The following is a 20,820-nucleotide window of genomic DNA, read 5'->3' as shown; positions in this document are numbered from 1 at the left end:
ACCCCCATCCCATCCCATCCCTGTACCTGTCTCCATCCCCATCCCCACCTCCATCTCCATCCCCACCTGATCCCACCCCCAACCCATCCCATCCCTGTACCTGTCTCCATCTCCATCCCCATCTCCATCTCCATCTCCATCCCCATCTCCATCTCCATCCCCATCTCCATCCCCATCTCCATCCCTATCCCAATCTCCATCTCCATCCCCATCCCCACCTGATCCTACCCCCATCCCATCCCATCCCTGTACCCATCTCTCTCTCAGTAGCCAGGCCAGGCACAGGGAAGAAACACTGAGCCTGTAGAGCACTCAGAGGGGCAGGGCAGAGCTGCATGGCTCTGCCAGTCTCCCTGCCTTCTCTCTCAAAACTCTGCTATTCCTGTCTGTGCTGGTGAATCACTGGGCGCCCTCACCCTCTGCAAAGCTGAAAGGAATACAAGCTCATGTCTGTGCCTCACAGCCTTGTTTAAAAGGCCAAAGCGGAGAGGCAGCATAGGGAGAAGTTTCAAACCTTAAGTGAAAACACGTTGGGTTTTGTGAGGATCCTACGGGAGCAGTGTTGCCCATCGGCACAGCCATGCAGCAGGTCCGGGAAAGGAGACCTCACCTGCACGATCATGCCCAAGAGCTGACCAGCACCGGCCAGGCTGGACGCCCCCAGGCAGGACCATCGCCCCTGCTTCTGCTCCATCTCTGTGCCCTCACAAATCTGCGATCACCACTCCAGGCACAGAAACCCCACTTGGGAGCAGACAGAAGTGCACATGGGGTGAGAAGAAGAGAGAAAACGGTCCCAGGTTCAACGGGCCCTACAGCCCAGCTCCCCCAGCCCTATTCTCAGCCTGCATGTGCTGTCTGAAACACCACCATGACTTTACATTTCTGCTCCTGTTTAAATAAAAATAGTCCCAGGCAGAGAGAGTCACTAAGCCTCATGATGCATTCATGCCTCAGTGAGACCAACTTTATCAGAGCCCTTTCCGAGAGCAGATCTGGAAAGAAAGAACACGAGAGAGTGGGGGCTGCTGGGCTAGGGGGAAAGGCACTCCATGGAGGGCTGAGATGCACTGATCACAGCAGCTCTTTAGGAAATAGTGTAAATACACATCACATAAAATTGAACCCACTAAATCATTTTAAAAAGTACAGCTTGGTGGCACGAAAAACATTCACACTGTTGTGCAACCATCGCCTCCATCCATCTCCAGAATTCTTTTCGTCCTCCCCAAGCTGAGACTCTGTCCCCATTAAACACTAACCCTCCGTTCCCAGCCTGTGGCTCCCACCATTCTCCTGTCTCTGAGGCTCTAGGTCCCTGAATCTCTAGGGACCTGAGTGGAATCACACAGTATCTGTCTTTTGGGACTGGCTTATGGCACTGAGCATAGTGTCCTCAAGGTTCATCCACGTGGTAGCAGGTGTCAGAAGGTCCTTCTTTTTAAGGCTGGATAGTATTTCATTGTAAATACAGACCACATTTTTTTCTCCATTTAGCCGCTGACGGACGCTTGGGCTGCATCCACATTTTGGCCAGTGTGAAGGTGCGGCTTGGAACACCAGTATGCAAATATCTCTTCAAGACCCTGCTTTCCATTCTTTTAGAAATATACCCAGAAGCAGAATTACTGGATCATACGGTCGCTCTATTTTTAATTGTTTAAGGAGCCGTCATCCTGTTTCGCACGGCAGCTGTACAATTTCCATTCCTATCAACAGTGCACGAGGGTTCCAATTTCTCCACAGCCTTGCTAACACTTGTTATTTTCTGAAAAGCACGTCTTTTTAAAGAAATTGGCCAACTGGAAGGCAGAAAAATAAGTGTCAAATCAAGAAAGTTCCATTGTTTTTATGAATTGTTAGAACCCAGTTATTCTTTGAAATGTGCATTAGTGTGGCTATGAAATTAGCAACTGCAAACTACCAGTCAATCATCAGCCGATAATCTCTGAGCACCTACTATGCAGGCTCTTACGGGCGCTGGGGAGACACTGATGAATATGACAGCAAAGGCTTCTGCTCCCTGGACTACGTGATAAGAGATACAAGAAAACAAAACCAGTGAGGTCGCAAAGACCAAAGGAGGAGTGAGGGATGGATGGGCACAGAGTGTGCAGCAATGGACCGTCTTGCTGACAAAGTAACTCTTCGGAATGCATGCCAAGAAGCTGGCAGGTCTTTGAAGATGACAGGGTAGGATTTTAAGCAGAGAAAATTACTGAGTGCTGAGACAAGCTTGGTGGACTGAGGAACAAAAGGGTCAGGGTGGCCAGAGCTTCATGAGTCGAAGGCGGAGGGGCAGGTCAGGTTGACCAAGATGGTGCCATGGAGAGGCGTGCCATTTCCATTTACAGGAGGCATTGGAAGGCTGCTCTGAGGAGCATGGTCAGCCGGCCGTATAGCTAGAGCACTCCAGGGAGGCGGGCCAATTAGGGGATGTTTTCAGCCTTGGGGTTGTAGCCTGGAGGCTATAACAGAGATGGAGACAATGGGGAGGGAAGGTCTGATGCCGCTTGTTGGTTGACGAGCCAGATGCAGGTGTGAGGTCAGAGAAGAATCCAGATGGCTCCTAGCACCTTGCCCTGGGCAGTTGGGTGGATAGCAGTGCCATGGACCAGGCTGATAAAAGCTGAGGGAGGACTGGTATGGGTGGGTTTGGGGGACACCAAAGTGTTCGCTCTGGCCTTGTTGTTAAGGACACGATCCCAACAGACTTCTAGGTGAAGATCACCAGTGGACACTGAACAAGACAGCACTGAGTGCTTTGTGAGGGCGTCGTATGAAGGAACAGAAGAGGTGTGGCCCGGGAACTGGCCACCCACGCATTGGGTGGCATTGTGTGGTGCCCTCTGCCCCTGCCCCCCATCCCTGAGGCCCCTCCCTGCCACCCCGCCTCCGGTTACCTCGTCAGGCTGCCAGGCCCTTGCAGGAAGGCCGGCATCATGCAGTATCAGGCGGTGCTCCCCGTGGGCGGCATCCTTCAGTTCATTTTCCTAGGACGGAAGGAAAAGTTTTCGTGAGATGACCCCCAACTTCAGGGACGTGCAGGGCATGGTGGCTAAGGGTTCTGATTTTGGAGGTAGGTAGGAGGTTGGGGATGATTCTGCAATCCATACTCCATGTGAGGTGGGACCAGCTTCTTTCTTCTTTCTGAGCCATGAGTGTCCTACTCTATAAAATGGGAGTAACAGTGCTCCACATTGATGTTATAAGAATATAATAAAATAATATGTATTAAGCACATTGTGAGGTTCCCAGCAGATAATTCACCCCCAACATGTGGCGTGCTTACCTGCACGACGTCTGCATCCTAACAAGGCAATCTTGTTAAGTCAAGCTTTGACCTGACCCTTTCCTCACAAGCACTACTCCAAACACATTGCCAGAATAAGTGTGCTCGAGAAAATTTTAAAGGGTTGTCCTGCTCAAAAATGAGGTAAAAATCTCTGAGGACTATGAGTGGCTGGAGCACTGGGGATGAGCAGAACTCTGGGACCTGCCAGATTCTCTGCCCAGACAGGCACAGAATTGGGAGTCCAGGTTTGATTTGGTGTGGTTTGGATTTTCAGAATATGTGGGATTCAAAGTTCCTGCATGAGGCAAGAGACCTGAGCAGAGCTCAGCGCCTGACCCGAGGCTGGTCCAGCCCCTGGCCACCAAAGAAAGCTGAAAGTAACGTATGTCTGCCCAGAATTCTAGCTTATGTGAGGTAATGCACCTGGGGAAGTGAAGGAGCTGCCCACTGGCTCAGTATCTGCGCTGTGTTATGCCCTAGTATCACCGAGTATGGGAACTGTGAGCTACCAGTAACAAAACCTAATCCAAGACTGGGGGCATTCAGAGTGTGGTGTAGTAACTACAAAGAGGTCAGACAGGGGTGGGGCTGAGCACAGAAAGAGAGAGAAATTGGGGGTAAAATTCCCTGTTAAAGAAAAGTCTGAAAATAGAAATTCCAAAACACAGTAAAAAAAAAAAAAAAAAAAAACCTCACAGTACTAGACAGATTCAACAAAATCAATAATCAGGATGCATTTACTCCAGAGGAAATAAAAATAATAAAGCAATCTGAAAATGACTTCAATAAGTGCGTTGAGGGGTCTCACAAAGGGGAAAGAAGGGAGGACAAGAAAGAGGCGATAGAGACAATGAACGGCCACAGTGGGAGGCGACTGGCGACTCAGCCTCCAACAGTCAAGTCTGCAATTTCCCTGTTTGCCTGGTCCTTCATCTTTGTCCTCCGGTCGCTCCCTTGGGGAGCTGATATCCACCCACATCTTGAACTGATCTGGCGACTCCTCTATCACACTTTGAGTGCTCTAGTTTTATGCTCATTCACCCTCCCAACAGTAAAGGGGCAGAGAGTCCTGTGGTTTCAGACACTTCCCCCAGGAAAGAGGCTCCTCCTCACTATTCCCAGGTCCCATATTTCGGTCAACGTCCCTTCCTCTCCACCACCATAATCAGGAGCTCCTCCGCTCTTTGGATCAAACACAAGGAAGCAACCTCCACACACCTTACCCACACACCGTACTAGTGGTGATTCCTTGACCTATGGGAATCACGTTGCCTCCTCAGGAGATATTCCCCCATAACGCTGGTGATCTACAGGGGATGGGTGTACTCATCCAAACACCAGAGTTCTGACCTTGGAGACTTCTGGTGCCCGGCAGTCGACGAAGACAGCCATACCTCAGAGGCTTATGGGAGACACTTGGGTGTTATAGGGGTTGGAGTACTGATTCTGAGGTCAAACTGCTTAACTACAAATTCTAGCCCTTCTCCCTGCAAGCTGCGTGGTCGAGCAGGCTGTCCGACACCTCCACACTCTCTGAGGTCTAAGGATGTAAAAGTGCCTACTACCCGATCAGATGGTGTAGAGATGCAGCGCGGTAATTCTCACACAACACCGAGCACACGGTCATGGCTCAAACAGGTGGCCCTTCCCTATGGCAGGCACCACCACATCTGCCTACATCTTCCCATCTTCCAAAGGACATCGCCTCTCTTTGCACCTCACCTAGAAGAGTGGACTGCAGGAAAGGAACATCAGGAAGGGGAACAGTGCTGCCTCTTTCACCTAATTTTCTGGGGGCTATAGAAATGTTACATCCACTTGTTCTGTTTATGTTCCTTCTTAGTGACTCAAGGTCAGCTGCTTAACCTGATGAAATCAATCTTCCCAAGAAAAAGGCTCAGGACCTAAATCCTGTCCAGGAAGCACTGAGCCACGGTGTCACCGTGCAAAGGGAAAGAATCGCCACCCTCTCTTGCGGATGCCATTTCTCCAAATCGGTCCAAGCATGAATTGGCACTTCGGGTACCACTTACTACACTGGACGCCCCCACTACCCCACCACCCCGCAAGAAGCCAACCACAGAAGGAGCTGCTGAAAACAAAATCATCCCCAAACAATCCTCCACCCTACGGTGAAATCATCACAAAATACCTGAGCAGGGTGCCAAAGCACTTCACGCAATGATGTCGAAAGAAGCCCATTCACTGACAAAGGCACCCAGCAAAGGCCCAAAGACTGCAGAACCTGGGATTTATTCTCCACATTATGGGTACCTCACTTTACCCACACTTGCTGTTTACCCTCGAGAAAGCCTAGAGGTGGCTGGGGGCGGGGAGCTATGGGGCTGGTTGCGGTGGGGGGGTCTTGTCCCACGTACTACAGTTACTGCAGACTGTGCCCCTTGTCGTAACAAGGGCACGATGTTGCTCTGACATGCATGTATTTGCAGTACGTAGGGGAAGATTCAGAAAATGTCTGCTGTTCATGCTTCTGATCCGATTAAGATGCTGAAAAGTGGGAAGACTTACCCTGGAAGCTCTCATCAGTGACACTGTGCAGGACCAGAGCTGCCCACCCAGGGATGGTGTCCCCGCTCCAATTAGAGGGCTCCTTTCTGAATTAATCAGCACCACCAAAGAAATACCACCGAGCAAAGCACAGATCACCTTGTGTATTGGTCGCATGCTTGAGACCAGCAGGCCCCCAAAAGATGTGGGCTTGTGGTCGCAACACGACAAAATGAGCCTCCCAACAGGCGCGGCTGGCACCAGCTATGACAATTCTCGGGAGAGGGAGGAGGAGGAGGAGGACAGAGTAGGTTTAATATAACCTGACACTCATGTCTGAGTAGCACAGCCCGGGGCAAGCGAGCAGCCATGCCGGCGCCACGATGCCAGGTGCACACACACCATTCTATGCCACGGTGTAAGCCGTGCCCCCGGTGTCATCCCCCGTTGTGCAGGTGTGACACTGGTGACTCTGGACCACATCGGAGAGCCAGGAGCTGAGTTTGACGACACACACCCACGGCCTGAAGTCGAGGAGCTGGTGACTCACGCATCACCAGGACTGAGATAATGAAGAACTTTCCAAACACCGCTGCATGAAATCACCCTCTAGCTCAGCGCTCCTGACCTGAAATAGCGGCATGAAGAGAGCACAACCAGCCTCGCTTCTGCAGGAATTTCAGATTTGCTTTCCTTGGGAGGGCTTGAGCATCGCCATGGGAACACTTTGAGTCTTAAACCCTTTAAGTGTAAAGCCAAACAGAGTCAGAGGGTTTCGGATTTACCGAACAGTGGATGCGTGGTGAGACAGGGCCTGCCCTGTAAGAATCAAGATGCACAGATAGTTTGTTGAATCTGACTGTCTTCAAGCACACAAGGGAAGGAGCTCAGGCCTTCTCTCCACTTCCTAGAGGAACACACAGAAGTTAGGACCAGCTCCAGGGGCCGACCAGAGTTGTGGGATCTGATCTGAGGACTCTGTACTCCTAGAACCTCCCTCAAAGGGCGATTGCAGAAAGCACTAGTTACGGAGTTTTTTGATCCATTAATATTCACTAATGCATTAACCTGGAATAGCCTTATTTGACTTTTTATCTCCTCTTTAGCCAAAATATGGGGGGAAAGAATTCTGATAAGGATAAGGGAAAAAGAGAAGGACCCAGGCAAGAGTTACAAATTCAAACACCCCAGGGAATGAGCAGGCAATATAAAGGGGTAGACTGGACAAAAAGAAGAACATTCTAGAGTGATAAGAAATACAGTGATTGGAAATGCTCATGCCCCATCTAAAGAGGTCAACTGCAACCTGGCTTCAACCTGTTGAGGCCTAGTATGAAAGGGAACCCAGCTATTCCAGGTTTTTAGGAGCTGGAGGTCTGGGTTTCTATCTGAAACATCCCTGTTTTTAAATGTTGGCTTTTAATTCAGATAAAAACATACACTGTGTTCTCCTCCCCATAATAGATATGTCTACAGGTTGAGTTAGCTTAAAAATTGGGCACTTTGTAAAACAAGTCAGACCTGATTAGAATAAAGGATTGGTAGGGTGAAGTTGGGGGGTTGCTGGGTGCAGGCAGGATGGGGTGGGGGTGAATTCCCTGTGTGCAAGGAGAGAAAGGAGAAGATATAGGGTCACCAAAGGTAAGTTTGCCGACTTGTGCCTATCCCCTCTGTTGCCTTGGCTACCTGCTATGGACTGAACTGTGTCCCCCCAGATTCATATGTTAAAGCCCTAATCTCCCATTATGACTATATTTGGAGACGGAGCCTTTAGGGAAGTAATTAAATGAGGTCACAGGGTGGGGCTTTAATCCAGTAGAACCTGTGTCCTTATGAGAAGAAGAGGCAGGAGAGAGCTCTCTGCATGTGCACCGAGGAAAGGCCACGTGAGGACACAGCTCGAAGGGGGCCACCCACAAACCAGGAGCAGAGCCCTCACCAGACAGCAGCACCTTGAATTCCGGCCCCCGGACCGTGAGAAAATAAAGCTTCTGCTGCCTAGTCTGTGGAATTTTGTTACAGCTTCCCAAACTAAGACACAGCCCCTGCCTAAAACGTAGAAATACAGCCGGAGTTTCCCCCAAAGTTCCCGAGAGCAGCTCCAGGGCTAGGCGAGGGGGTACCCAGGTCTTCAGAAACCCCACCTCACTGCACCATGAACTGTAATAAAATCCACATTTCAATGGTAAGATGGCCACTTTCCCTGGAGGGAAACCATGAGGTGAGAAACAGAAAGCACTCCTTCTGACTTGTCAGTTCTCTTCACTTCAATAACATCCTCCAGTGTGTGTGTGTCAGGCACGGGGCTCCCTGGATGCCCCGGAAAGAGCAAGTGAGAGACAGCCCCTCCTTATGGGTGTGGCCGTTGGGGACACTGGTGCAGGATCACGTGTGCTATGATAGAAGAAACACAGCCTGTCAGGGTGGGAGACAAAATTGCCGACCTGACCACCCTGAGATAAAGAAAAGTCAGTGAAGGTCACGTAGATGAAGGCAAATGACTTCATATGTGCTTAAATCAGAGACTTTAGGGCTGCCTGGGTGGCTCAGTCAGTTAAGCATCTGCCTTTGGCTCAGGTCATGATCTCAGGGTTGTGGTATTGAGCCCCGTGTCATGCTTTGTCTTCAGTAGGGAGTCTGCTTCTTTCTCTCCCTCTGCCTGCTGCTTCCCCTGCTCGCTCGCTCTCTCTCTCAAATAAACAAATCTTTGGGGGAAAAAAGAATCAAAGATTTTGCAGGAGGTTGAAAGGTCAGTGGGAGAAATAGTGAATCAACATTCAGCCAACTGTCAAATGGAGCTATCTTCACTATAAAGGAAAATTTAAGCAAAATAATATCCGACATATTAAATTACAGCAAGTTTGAATTTGGACTTTATTGGCCTCACATATTTGCTTCTCTCAAATATGTTCATTCATTTTGGTTTTATGGTTTAGGAAAGCTGTAAAAATTTTATAAACCAATTTTATCACTGGGCACATGTAATTATGTTATGAATTATAAATACATAATCATAATAAGTTTGAGTATAATATAGACTATGTAGTTATAATATTCAAGTCTAGTAAAATCAGGTTGTAATGACTATCAATTATAATAACGAATAATAAAAATAATTTAAGTCAACACTGGGATGTGCTTGATAATGTTTTTCTTTCTGAAAAGGCTTTATGAGTGGTTCTCGCCTAGAGGCACAGCCAGGAGAATGGAGGTTTGAAAGGAGAAGGGATTGTGTGTGTGTTTCATGTGTGTGTGTGTGTGTGTGTGTGTGTACACGCGCGGGTGCATGTGTAAGGGGGTGGTTGGGGTGACAGCGTTTGAAACAAAGGAAAAAGAAGAATGGAAGGAGGAACCCTTTGCCTGGGTCTGGGGTGCTGTCCATGGTGCTGTCTGGTGTGCTGTCCAAGGGGCTCTCCAGGACGCTGTCCGTGGTCCTGACCCAACTCCTGCCCCTTAAGCTCAAGGCTAGGACTATTGGCTAAATCATCACGTGATATGGAGAACTCATTGGGACCTGGAGGACCTGGGCTTGAAGCCTAATTCTAGCATTTACTGAGTGTCAATTTAAATGAAAGAATGCATAGACATGCACTTTTTAAACTGGGAAGGGCCATTTGAATGTGAGAGATTGTTATGCCAATAAACAGACTGTTACTGAAACAACTATATCTGGTTTCCTGTCATGCTCAGGTCCAGGGAGGGGAGAGACAAGCCTCTAAGTCCCTTTCTATACTCAGGAAAATCTATAAACGTGCACTTGCTTTAACTATGACAGACACATGCTCTTCCAGACCTGTGTGACATTCAGGCATACTACATATGCCAATACTGCAATTACAGAGAAGCACTGTGCTATTTAAAAGCTATTTTTCTAACACAGGTTAGAGACAAGCTCAAGTGGAAAAATATAACATGTTAAGCAGGTTCTAATGCAAGCTCATGAACCAGAGAAACGTGTGAATTTTAAATAAAGCTCCTCTCCATAAATGTATTTCATTAACTTACATGTACTTGGAACCTATGCTCTGTCCTACTAATGGAAAATAAGCACAGCCAAAAATTTGCTTGGTTCCCAATGGTCACCCCCATCAGAACACAGGCTGCCCCAAAGACAGGTCTTCTCTACCAAAAACAATGGAGTTGAACCTATGGGAATTCTTTCACAGGATTCTCAAGGTTGGGGAGTAAGGGGAGAGGAAGGGTGAACAGTTAACATGCCACCTTTCCCAGGATGCAGAAAAGCTGAGACTCTCCTACACTGCTGGTGCGGATGTGAAATGGTACACTTGTTGTGGAAAACAGTTCGATGATTCCTCAGAAAAGTGGAACAGAATTACCATAGTAATCCCACTCCTGGTATACACCTCAAAGAATTGAAAATGGGTGTTCAAACAAATACTCATATGTGAATGTTCAGAGCAGCACTATTCTCAATAGACGAAAGGTGGGAACTACCCAGATGTCCATCGTCTGATGAACAGATAAACAAAATGAGGTCTCGACACTCAATGGTATACCATTCAGCCATAAAAAAGAATGAAGCAGAGACACCTGCTACAACATGAATGAGCCTCAAAGACACGCTGAGTGAAAGAAGCCAGTCATAAAATGTCCCATATTGTATATATTTGATATGAAATGTCAAAAGCAGGTAAATCAGACAGAAAAAGCACCCTGATGGTGGCCAGGGGCTGGGCAAGGAGAGGGTAAACAGTGGCTGTTAATGGGCATGGGGTCTGCTTTGGGGTGATGAGAGGGTTTGGAACGAGATAGAAGTAGTGATTGTACCACATCATAAATGGGCTAAACACCACTGAATTGTTCACTGCAAAATGGTGAGTTTTATGTTACAAAGAGTGCCACCCATGCCTCCGGGACAGAGCCTGAAGTGAGGCAAACATGACCCCATCCATGTGTCCACGAGCTTCTTCCTTGAGTGCTCCTTGGGACCACTGGTCCCCAAAGGCAAACCACCACATCTGGTCCTCAACCAATAAACAGCAGTCTTCTCCAATGCTAGTGGGAAAGGCCAGCACTTGCTAGGTCCATCTCCAATAGGGCTCCTGCCAAGGGGACTCTCAGGGCCATTTTTCCTATATGTGATTTCAGCATAACCTGTTGCCTTCAGAACTGAATCCCTGCATAAAATGTGTCTCCACCCTATACTTGTTCAGCATATAAAATGCATATTAATTTATAAACTGCATTCCACCTACTCTCTCTCAAAAAAAAAAAAAAAGGATTCAAGGATGCCTGTAATAAAAATAATTATGCCAAAGCACCTGAGTGGATCATCGGTTAAACATCTGCCTTCAGCTCAGGTCATGATCCTGGAGTCCTGGGATTGAGCCACACGTCGGGCTCCTTGCTCAGCAGGGAGCCTGCTTCTCCTTCTCCCTGCCACTCCCCCTGCTGTGCTCTCTCTCTCACTCTCGCTCTATCTCAAATAAATAAAATCTTTAAAAAATATTTATGCAATAAGGCAGTTAAGAATAATGATTTTAAAAAAAAAGGAAAAAGAGAACACTATGTAGAAAAATGTGTGCCAAGGAAATCACATAAAGAAGACTTTTACCCATGGACTGAATAACATTTAAGTACTGAGTTTGCTGGCTGCTAATGTGAGAAAGAAAACGTATCAATTATAATTTAGTTAATGTAAAGGATGGGCCTCCTAGGACCCTCCTACAAATAACACAGCAACGTGAAATATTTAAGTGCCTTTTAAAAAAAGTGTTTTGCTTTTGCAAGAGATGATTTGTTACAAACATGGTGCTACCTCTTGAGAGCTTCTGCACTCCATGCTCTCCCTCCAGCCAGGGGTCTTCCTCCACCAAATCTCAAATTCTTGACTACAGCAACCTTGAGCTATACGAGCAAATGAGAATGGTGCTTCTACAGTCTGGCCCAATGAGGCAGGGTTAGGTTGCAAATTCAGACGAATTAAGGAGGTCTCCATATTTCCCAGACGTTGACTCAGTAAGACAAACTTTTCTCTCCCCAAAGAGAGATCACTTCCATTAGTATCAACAGAATTTTCCTTATGACTCAGGGCCCTGTGGGTGTTAGAAAATATGTCCTCAGTTTTAGATCCACACCTGTCTGCCATGTGGTAGGTACATCTGACACCATAGAAAACAGATCAAATTCTTTTTCTACAGTTTTCAGATATCTTTAAGCTAACTTTTTAGATTAAAACAGAGCATACATACACAAAAGTGCACAGATCATAGGCATACAACTCTGCTAATTTTTACAAAGTGCTCGCATCAGCATAATCATAACCCAGATTGAGAAATAGACCATTTCCAGCAGCCCTGAATTTCTCTCCTGTCTCCTCCCAGTCAAGACCCTCCCAAAACGTAACCACTCTTGTGACTTCTAGCTCCACAAATTCATTATGGCTCTTCATTAACTCTATACAAATGGAATGGAGACATCTTTTTGGTGTCTGGATATTTTTGTCAATATTTTGTCCACGATCCATCTACGAGAGTGTGAAATAGCAGCTTGCTCTACTTCATCACTTCATCTCATATATAAATATTCTAAAATTTGTTTATTTGTCTTCAGCTATTGTTGAACACTGAGGTTGACTCCAATCTGGAGCCTTTAAAAATAGTGCTGCAAAGAACATCCTTGAACATGTCTTTTGGTGGATGTGTATATCTCTTGGCCGGTATTTGTCTAGGGATGGAGCTGCTGGACCATGGCCTATACATGCATTTAGGTTTTGTAGAAACTGCCAAGCAGTTTGGGGCAGCAAGGAGTGTTGGGAGTCCTGCATCCCCACATCTGCACCGACTTGTGGCACCCATAGTTCTCCCTCATGTTGGCCATGCCAGTGGGGCACAGTGGTGCCCTTTAGAGGTACGAAGACAGCAAAGCTCACCAGCGTCATAGCTCCCTTCTTCTAGAAGTCAAGGGGCAGTGGGTTTCAGAGGTTCTGACAGAGATGACCTTACAGGGCAGACTTCAAACCGGCTGGCTCCCAAAGCCTAGGAGCTACCCAGGCATGTGAGGCACCCCGGGGCTGATGGTCAGTGGTGGTGGTTGGGACTGGGGCAAAGAGAAGGGTGTCTGCCCTCTGAGGAAAGGCCCCGTTACCCAGGCCCAGCCAACAGTGAACATGGGCAAGCATCACCCACATCTTCTATTTTTGAAGAGAAACCAGAAACCACTAGTTTGAGGTGAGACTTCCCCAATTTAAAATGCTGGCAACTAAAGAAAGCCTGTCTGAGACCTGTTTGGGGGTCATGGGCCACACCTTGCCAGCTCCGTTCAACAGTTTGTGCACCAACGCATGCTCACCTCGCCGTCGAGCGGACCTCGGGTGGGCTCCCTTCCTCAGGGGACTCTGAGCTTCCCAGTCCCCTCCGTCATGATGGCCAGTGCCCCGCTCTGAAATGGGGCTGTCCCACCTGTGGGCAGAGTGGACTCTGGATCAAAGAGTAGATGCTACTTGTCTTGATTCTCTGAACTTCGCATCCCCAAGTTCCTTTAACTCAAAGGTTATTTTTAAAAGAGTAAGGTGACGCCCTGCTTCTCGTCCTCACTGAACGACATCCTGCTCCGGCAAGAATCTGTCTGAATCTTCTGCTGCCGGCAAGCACGCCCACTGTGGATATGGAGAGACAGCTGTCTCTCAACACGATCTAGGGGCTCAGGAGCGTGGAAGCAGAGCTTAGAGTCCAGACGGCAGCTCCGATGGTCTTTGCCCCGTCAGTGTCCAAGCCTGGCCACATCTGCGGGGCCGGTGACTCCCGTGCACTCTGACTCAGGTAAAGGCTGGGAGCGAGTTGGCAAAACCACCCAGAGTCACTTAGCAAAGCTTTTCCCAAACCAAGTGTGTTTCTCTGGTAATTTTAGGTGGTGCCTGGACCTGGCATTTGAAACAACTGACTCATATCCTGACAAAGTTACCCCTGTCCTCAACCCCTTGAAGTCCTCCTGCAGAGTGTCTCAGCAGGTACTGAGCTCCTGGCTCATCTCATCTACAAATAGAAAGTGGGCTGCGGGCTCTGAGCCATGGGCAGGCCACCTCACACAGAACTTCAAAGATTGCCTCCTCTCTATTTTATATCTCTCCAATTGGATTAAATATACAATAAGCAATATGGGTTTTCATTTGATAATAGTGATATAAAGATCCTTTTAAAAATTACATTTAGTGTACGAGTGAAATGCCTTGAACATATTAATCAGTAGCACGTCTTGGTGAGGCCAGTGGCCGTGGTCACAATGGGGCAGCAGAGTGACTCTAGGACAACAGTAATTGTGACTAACGTGGCACCAGGCCCTGAACCAGCCACCGTCACATAGACGAACTCATTGATTCCTTGCAGCAAGCCCTTCAGTGGGTCACTGTTTTGCCCCCATTTTGCAGATGGGGAAACTGAGGCACAGGGCAATTATGTGACAGAACCAGGGGTGTGTAGGAGAATGGGACAGACAGACACACAAAGACAGACTGGCTTGTGGAGGTGAGGGGACATTGTCACCCACTTTCATATTATTTCGGGTCAAAACAACATCATCCTGTGGTTACTGGCTTCTGAAATGAAGAAGAGTCCAGAATAGGCTGACACATTTAATCCCTATATGTGACAATGATTGGCTCAGTTTTCCCAAAATAGAAGCTCAAGAAGGAAGACCAAGCTCTTGCGTGGTTTTATGAATCCTCTGGGAAGAGTTTCCAGAAGGGCTTGGGAGTCTCAGTTCAGCATCAAAAAAAAAAAAAAATTCACCATCACACCCCAATTACATGACAGGCTGGACTTTTTGGGGGGCATTTATGGATTTACTGACTTATGCCATAGGGAGCCCCAGGCTAGCCCCAGCACCGGAGCCCTACCTCACAAGATGCTTTAGGTCTGCCCTGTACAACAGGGTAGCCACCAGATTGGCTGTTGCATTTTCAATTCAAGTTAACTTAAATCAAATAGAATTTTGGTACATAGAGCTTAATTCCCCTCCTCTTACACGTGGGCTGGACTCTGTGGCCTGCTTTTAAAGACCAGAATATGGGAGGAGAAGGACAAGTACCTGTTGTGGAGAAATCTGGCTGACAGCACCTCGACCAAGTGAGCAAGGCCAACCTCACCAAGGAGACATGGTATGTTTTTTTCTGTGGTACTTTTTCCCCAGAATCTATAACCCCAGTCTAATCATGAGAAAACATCAGACAACCCCAAAGTGGGGGATAGGCCATCAGAGGTTTATCCAAAACTGTTCAGAAATGTCAAGGTTACAATAAACAAGGGGACACTGAGAAAGTCTGGCAAATTCAGGTGGACCAAGCAGGCAGGACGACTGAGTGCAGGGTGGTATCCTGGATGGGATCCTGAGATGGGACACCGGTGCCGCCAGGCATTCTTGTCCCAGCTGTAGCTCCACGCAGTGTGAACGGGGCTGTGGATCTGCAAGTGCTGGGATCAGTCCAGTGGAAAACTCTCTGGGCAGATACGAGGCCATGATTTACCTTATGAGCTTTGCCCCAGAAGTATTCCTTCCTGCCTCTGTCGCTGACATTCTGAGCAGAACTTATGTTGCATGAGTCCCACTTTACCCCGGCAGTGCCCGACATGGGGCGTGGAGTTGGAAAGAAGACAGTTGGATCAGGTCTAAAGTACGAGGTCAGCAAAGCTCTAGAAAAGCAGGTTGAGACTCAGCTTTGGGGGTCCCCAGCTCTCCTGCTGGCTAGCTGTGTGCTGTCAGCAATTTATTTAATCTCACCTGGAGAAATGAGCACTGTGACCCATAGCCTTGCAGGGTGGTTGGGAAGATTGAAATAACTAGCCCACGTGAAAGATCCTGGCGCATATTAGAGAGAAAATAAATGTAAGTTTCTGATCTCTCCATGCAGAATTCTCCACCCAGGCTGGACACGTGCTGCATCTCAAACTGCAAAAGAAAATCTTTCTCTCTCATAAATTCATCAGCCCCGGGGACTGGAGCAAGCATCCTGATTTCTTCTGATAGGAGGAAATGAGATTGCCTCTCTGTCTAGCAAGCAGAAGTCATTAGGGGCTGCATCAGTGCTTAGAACTAAGCCGGGGTCATTTTTAAAAATTGCTCCTTTTGCTCAGGCTGGACTCAAGGTGAAAGCTTTGCTAGTTAAAAGCGTGCTCACTTTTTCTCTGTCTCTCTCGGGATGGAATTGTCAACAAATTGGCTGTTTCTGTTTTCATTCGTGCAGGATCTTTCCACCCCAAAAGCTGACAAAAGCAAAGTGAATGTCTGTAGCATCCCTCAATGTGAAAGAAAGTCTAGACTTTTCATATTTCTCACGGTGTTGTATGAGGGAGATAACTCAGAATGGGGGTCTGTGAGTGGATTTGACCCACAATGTTTTATGTGGCCCCAAGATATCTAAGTAATTATCAACATTTAAAAATAGGAAACTCTACATTTTTTTATTTAAAAAAAAATTTTTTTTAAGTAGGCTCCACACCCAGCATGGAGCCCAACACGGGGCTTGAACTCACAACTCTGAGATCAAGACCTGGGCTGAGACCAACAGGCAGACACTTAACCAACTGAGCCACCCAGGTGCCCCTAAAAATAGGAAATTTTATATAAAAACAATTCATACTTTCTGGTGAAAAAGTCAGAAAACTTGGCAGCCCCCAGTCTGCATTTCCATATGGTCACAATTAACCATACACACGCATGGTTTTGTGTTTGATCCTAACTGTCCGTCCCCATCTCTAGGTAAGTAAACTCACACAGTTGGCCCTTTTTAGAGCCCAGACCTTCACCCATGCACTCAGTGCTCTTGCTCCTATAACCTGCCCTGCCCCCCAGCCTCAGGCAGAAGCCTGCACCTGCCCCTGCATCGGGGCGCTGACGGACGCTGCGTCCCTTCGAGCCGCCCTGCACACCAGTCTCCACGCTGTAGCTCTTGAATGTCTGAGCTATAATAAGCAAGCATGCTTTCTGAAGTGGCAAAATAGATGTTGCCGGATTCGCCCTGATACAGTGAGTCAGAGCAGTGCAGATCCGCTGCGGGGCTGGGCAGCTGAGCATCCTGCAAGGTGTATTTGCCACTGACTCCACCTGCTGTCTTGGCTAGGCTCTCCGACTAGGCTTCTCCCTCCCACTCTTCTTAGATCTGTTGATGGGGATGGGGTGTGGCCACCGCTGTGCGGACACAGGGCCACGGGAGGTGGGAGGTGGGAGGTGGGAGGAAGCAGGCAGCAGGGAGCTGGCCAGGCTGAGACCGAGGGTGATAAACCCAGGACGTGCCTGAGGCTCTGCAGACCCTCTGGGGATGCGCATCAGTGATCTTCTGTGGCTTTCTACAGAAGGTGTCAGCACACTATGGCCCACATGCCAAATCCAGCTGCCTCCTGTTTTTGTGAATAAAGTTTTATTGGAACACAGCCATGCTAAGTCATGTATGAAAATCCCTATCATTACAGACCTTTTGGGAGAACATATATATTCTACTATACTCTGGATATATATTATTTGTATATTAACTGTTTCTTTATTTTTCTACATAGCATGGTATATGTAGAGAAGCAAAGCAGGAAACGACAATTTCTAGAAAACGAGGTCAGAGAAGGTGTCAGGTAACATCTAAGCAGAGACCTAATGAGGAGAAGTAGCAAGCCCTGTGGATAGCTCATGGAAGGCATGCCAGGCGGAGGGGCAGCATGGCAAAGGCTGAAAACAGAGCACAGCAGGAGAAAAGGTGAAGAACACGCGCTAGGAGAGGTGGCCAGGTGTGGGCTCTGGCAGGAGTTTGGGTTTTATTCAAAGGTTGATGGAAAGCAGTGAAGGGTTAAGAGCTGGGATGGTAGGACCTAACAAAGGACCCCGAGATGAGGAGGAGTGGGGGAAAGGGTGTGGGAGACCAAGGAGGATGTGGGCAGCCCCACTGGACTGCGGGATCAGGGGATGGCAAGGGAGGAGGAGACTGGGACCTGGGGCAGAGGCCCCCAGCATGTGCATGTGCCCCCCAGAGCAGGTCTCCCTCCTAAGGCACCCCACTCAACTCCCAGCTGACTCCCTCAATTCTCAGATGCTCTTTGAGCCCGACGTGAATTTTTATCACAGGATATCTGCTTAATCCCTTGCTTTTGAAAACACACATAATCCTGTTGCAGAAAAAGAAACTGGCAAATTGAATTTGAGAAAAGAGGGTGGTGGATGAGGAGGAGTCCCTGAACTACACAGTTTCAAAGAATTACGAAAGGAATGATCCCATTCTTATCAAAAAGGATTTCCTCTGCAGGACAAGAATAGCCTAATACCCACAGCCAGAGGTGAGCACCACGAGGCCACAGCCTGCACGAGATGCATGCCTTCACCAGCTTCCCGGGGGCTCCAGAACATGATCGGGCTTGAACGCCCTTTAATGTCAGAGATGATAAATTTCATCCGATGAGACCCCAGGTTTCCAAGTGGATTTTTTAAATTGCAAAAGGGGAAAACAGCCTTTCTGTTTTAAGTAGGAGCAAAACTGATTTACAAGGATGCTTCACACACACACACACACACACACACACACACACGTAAAATCATGCACTGCATTGTCATTATTCTCCATTAATCCACCGAAACAACATCCCCGTGAAGCCAACAATTTGGTCTTCGGACCTTGATCCATGACAAATCTGCAGAGAGGGCTCAGCTGACAGGTGCACAGCTTCTTCGGACACAGGATGGAGCCAATGCGTTCAGCTTTCCATCCCTCAGGGTTTGGATGACGTGAGAAAACAAGTGCGGCTTGTCTACCTCCGGTCTCTGCCCCCCCATGCTTATCCTTCGATGCTCTGCCCCGAGTTGGGCTGCAGGGCTCGGGCTGGAAGACCAGGAACTACATTTTCCAGACCCCCGGCTGCGGGGGGTGGGGGGGACGGCAGGAGGCGGCAGGTGGGGCTTCCACTCTCCAGGTTCTTTCCTGCCAGGGCAGCTCCAGCTCAGGCAGCCCCGAGCCTCCCCGGCGGTGCAACACTCCCTGCAAAGTCTGCGCACGGGGTCCACGCTACCGGCCTGGAGGTCCCCGTAGAGCGGCCCCATTTTCTAGGGGGCCAGATGCCGAGACAGCCCGTCCTCCATGCTCCTTGGTTCCAGCGATGCCCAGCTTTCCTTTGTCCTCTGGTCCCTGGGTAGCGGCTGCTTCTTGCTGTCCCTAATGTACAGGGTCCCTCAACTCTCCCTTTTGGTCCTTCTAGTTTTGCAACACTGTATCCTCAGCATCCTTGTTAAGTCTCCCGCGCTCGACCCCTAGAGGCACTGGGTGGCCTGGCAGCGTAAGCAAAGGGAACGCGGCACAGCCCGTGGCTTGGCCCAGGACGCAGACCAGGACGCGCTGCGTCTCCAAAGCATTAGCACAACAGCCGAAACAACGGAGGCTGGAAATCCAAGTCGAGGTGTGTCAGGGTCCTGCTCCCTCCAGAGGTTCTGTGCAAGGAGCCCTCCTTGCCTCTTCCTGGTGGCTCTCGGCAATCCTTGGCTTGCAGCTGATTCGCTCGGACCTCTGTCGGTGCCCTCACTTGGCATCGTCCCCTGGGTGTCTCTGTATCTCTTCTTATAAGGACGTCAGGGACTCAGGTGTCAGGTGGATTCAGGGCCCACCCCCACTCCAGTACGACTTCACCTTGACCAACTGCATCTGCAAAGACCCTATTTCCCAATAAGTTCCCATTCACAGGTTCTGCTGGACCTGTGAGTGAATTTTTGGAGGACGCCTTTCAACCCAGCACACCTGGCCAAGAGATGCCAGGCAGCCTAGTGGGGGAAGGTCCTTCCACCCAGCAGGTGTACCAACAGCACAGCCCAAGGGCCATCAGATAAACCACGCAGACCACAGGAGCACGGCAAAGGTTCTGACGAACCAAACTGTCCTTGGAACCAGCCCCTAGAAGCAGGCCAGGACCTACCTGCTAACCCCACAGAGTGACCACCTGCCAAATCCATTTCCTGTGTTTGAAATCCTTCATGCTCTTGGGCCCTGAATGATACAAGGTACATGAAGCCATTCTGAAAATTAGAAAATTTGACATATACACTAAGGGATGTCACTGTTCGATTTAGAGAAAGTTCCACGTGCTTGTAAATGAAGAACTTACCTGTTTTTCGTTGAAGACCCGTAGATAGTAAGCCAGAGAAAGGGCACTAAAGTACATATAACACTTTTCCTTTTGAAAATGGTAAATTTTATTATAAACAAAAATGAAGTCTAGAAAAATAATAGAAAAGAAACATCAGCTGTATTTCCCCCACTTGGTGATTCTTAACATTAAGCTGTATTTTCTGCCACTTCTTTTTCTTTCCAGATACCTACATATTAATACTCAATTTTTGTACAAAATTAAGATCATATTGTAATTCGTTGCTCTAAAACTTAAAACACTAGAAGCATTTCCCTCAGTCATAAACTATTGTCCTAAAAAAATCTGTCTGATCTATGGTCTGTGCCAGGCTCGCTCCACCACCGTGTCCTCAGTTTACCTGGTGGCAGCAGAGAGGGAGTGACCGTCTGGCCCCCAAAGGTCCCCGGACCTCAGAGCCGTGACTCGGGGCTATGACCACAGAGCCGCCCATTGGAAACCTGGCATGTGTTCCATCTCCTGGAGGCACATTTGTCTCAGGAACAATTGGGAGAAGCGGGTTTGGCAGGAAGGGATTCTTGGGACTGAGTTGTATCTACTTAGCATTGTTTCCAACTGTTTCATTCGTAATTAAAACAAAACAAAACAAAAAACCCCACAAGACTACAAGGTCCTTAATAGCAAAACCTTCTCTTACAGACTCCCTAGGACTGGCGCAATGTCGAGCTTGGTCCAGTACACCTTTGAGTCCCATGTGAATCTCTGCTGTCAGTGTGGTGGTGAATAGGGCCTCTCCCTACTGAGCACTAGCACTGTGGGAACTGAGCACTAGCACTGTGGCTACTGAGCACTAGCACTGTGGGAACTGAGCACTAGCACTGTGGGTACTGAGCACAAGCACTGTGGATACTGAGCACTAGCACTGTCCCTAATGAGCACTAGCTCTGTCCCTAC

At 48.4% G+C, this 20,820-nt stretch overlaps 1 protein-coding gene across 1 annotated transcript in view; it reads right to left on the bottom strand.

Moving 5' to 3' along the window:
- The window catches only part of RIMBP2 (RIMS binding protein 2), a 226,319-nt gene that overhangs the window by 84,836 nt on the left and 120,663 nt on the right, over positions 1–20,820 (bottom strand). The window contains exon 3 of the mRNA XM_035016812.1: positions 2,904–2,993. The gene's annotated coding sequence lies outside the window, so the exon portion shown is untranslated. The remainder of the gene's footprint in view (positions 1–2,903; positions 2,994–20,820) is intronic.

The sequence above is a fragment of the Mirounga leonina genome, unplaced genomic scaffold (assembly GCF_011800145.1).
Source record: "Mirounga leonina isolate KUSES-001 unplaced genomic scaffold, KU_Mleo_1.0 Mir_171, whole genome shotgun sequence".
In the NCBI taxonomy this organism is placed as follows: Eukaryota; Metazoa; Chordata; class Mammalia; order Carnivora; family Phocidae; genus Mirounga; species Mirounga leonina.
Note: the sequence above shows the minus strand (reverse complement) of the source record. Positions and strands in the feature narration are given on the sequence as shown.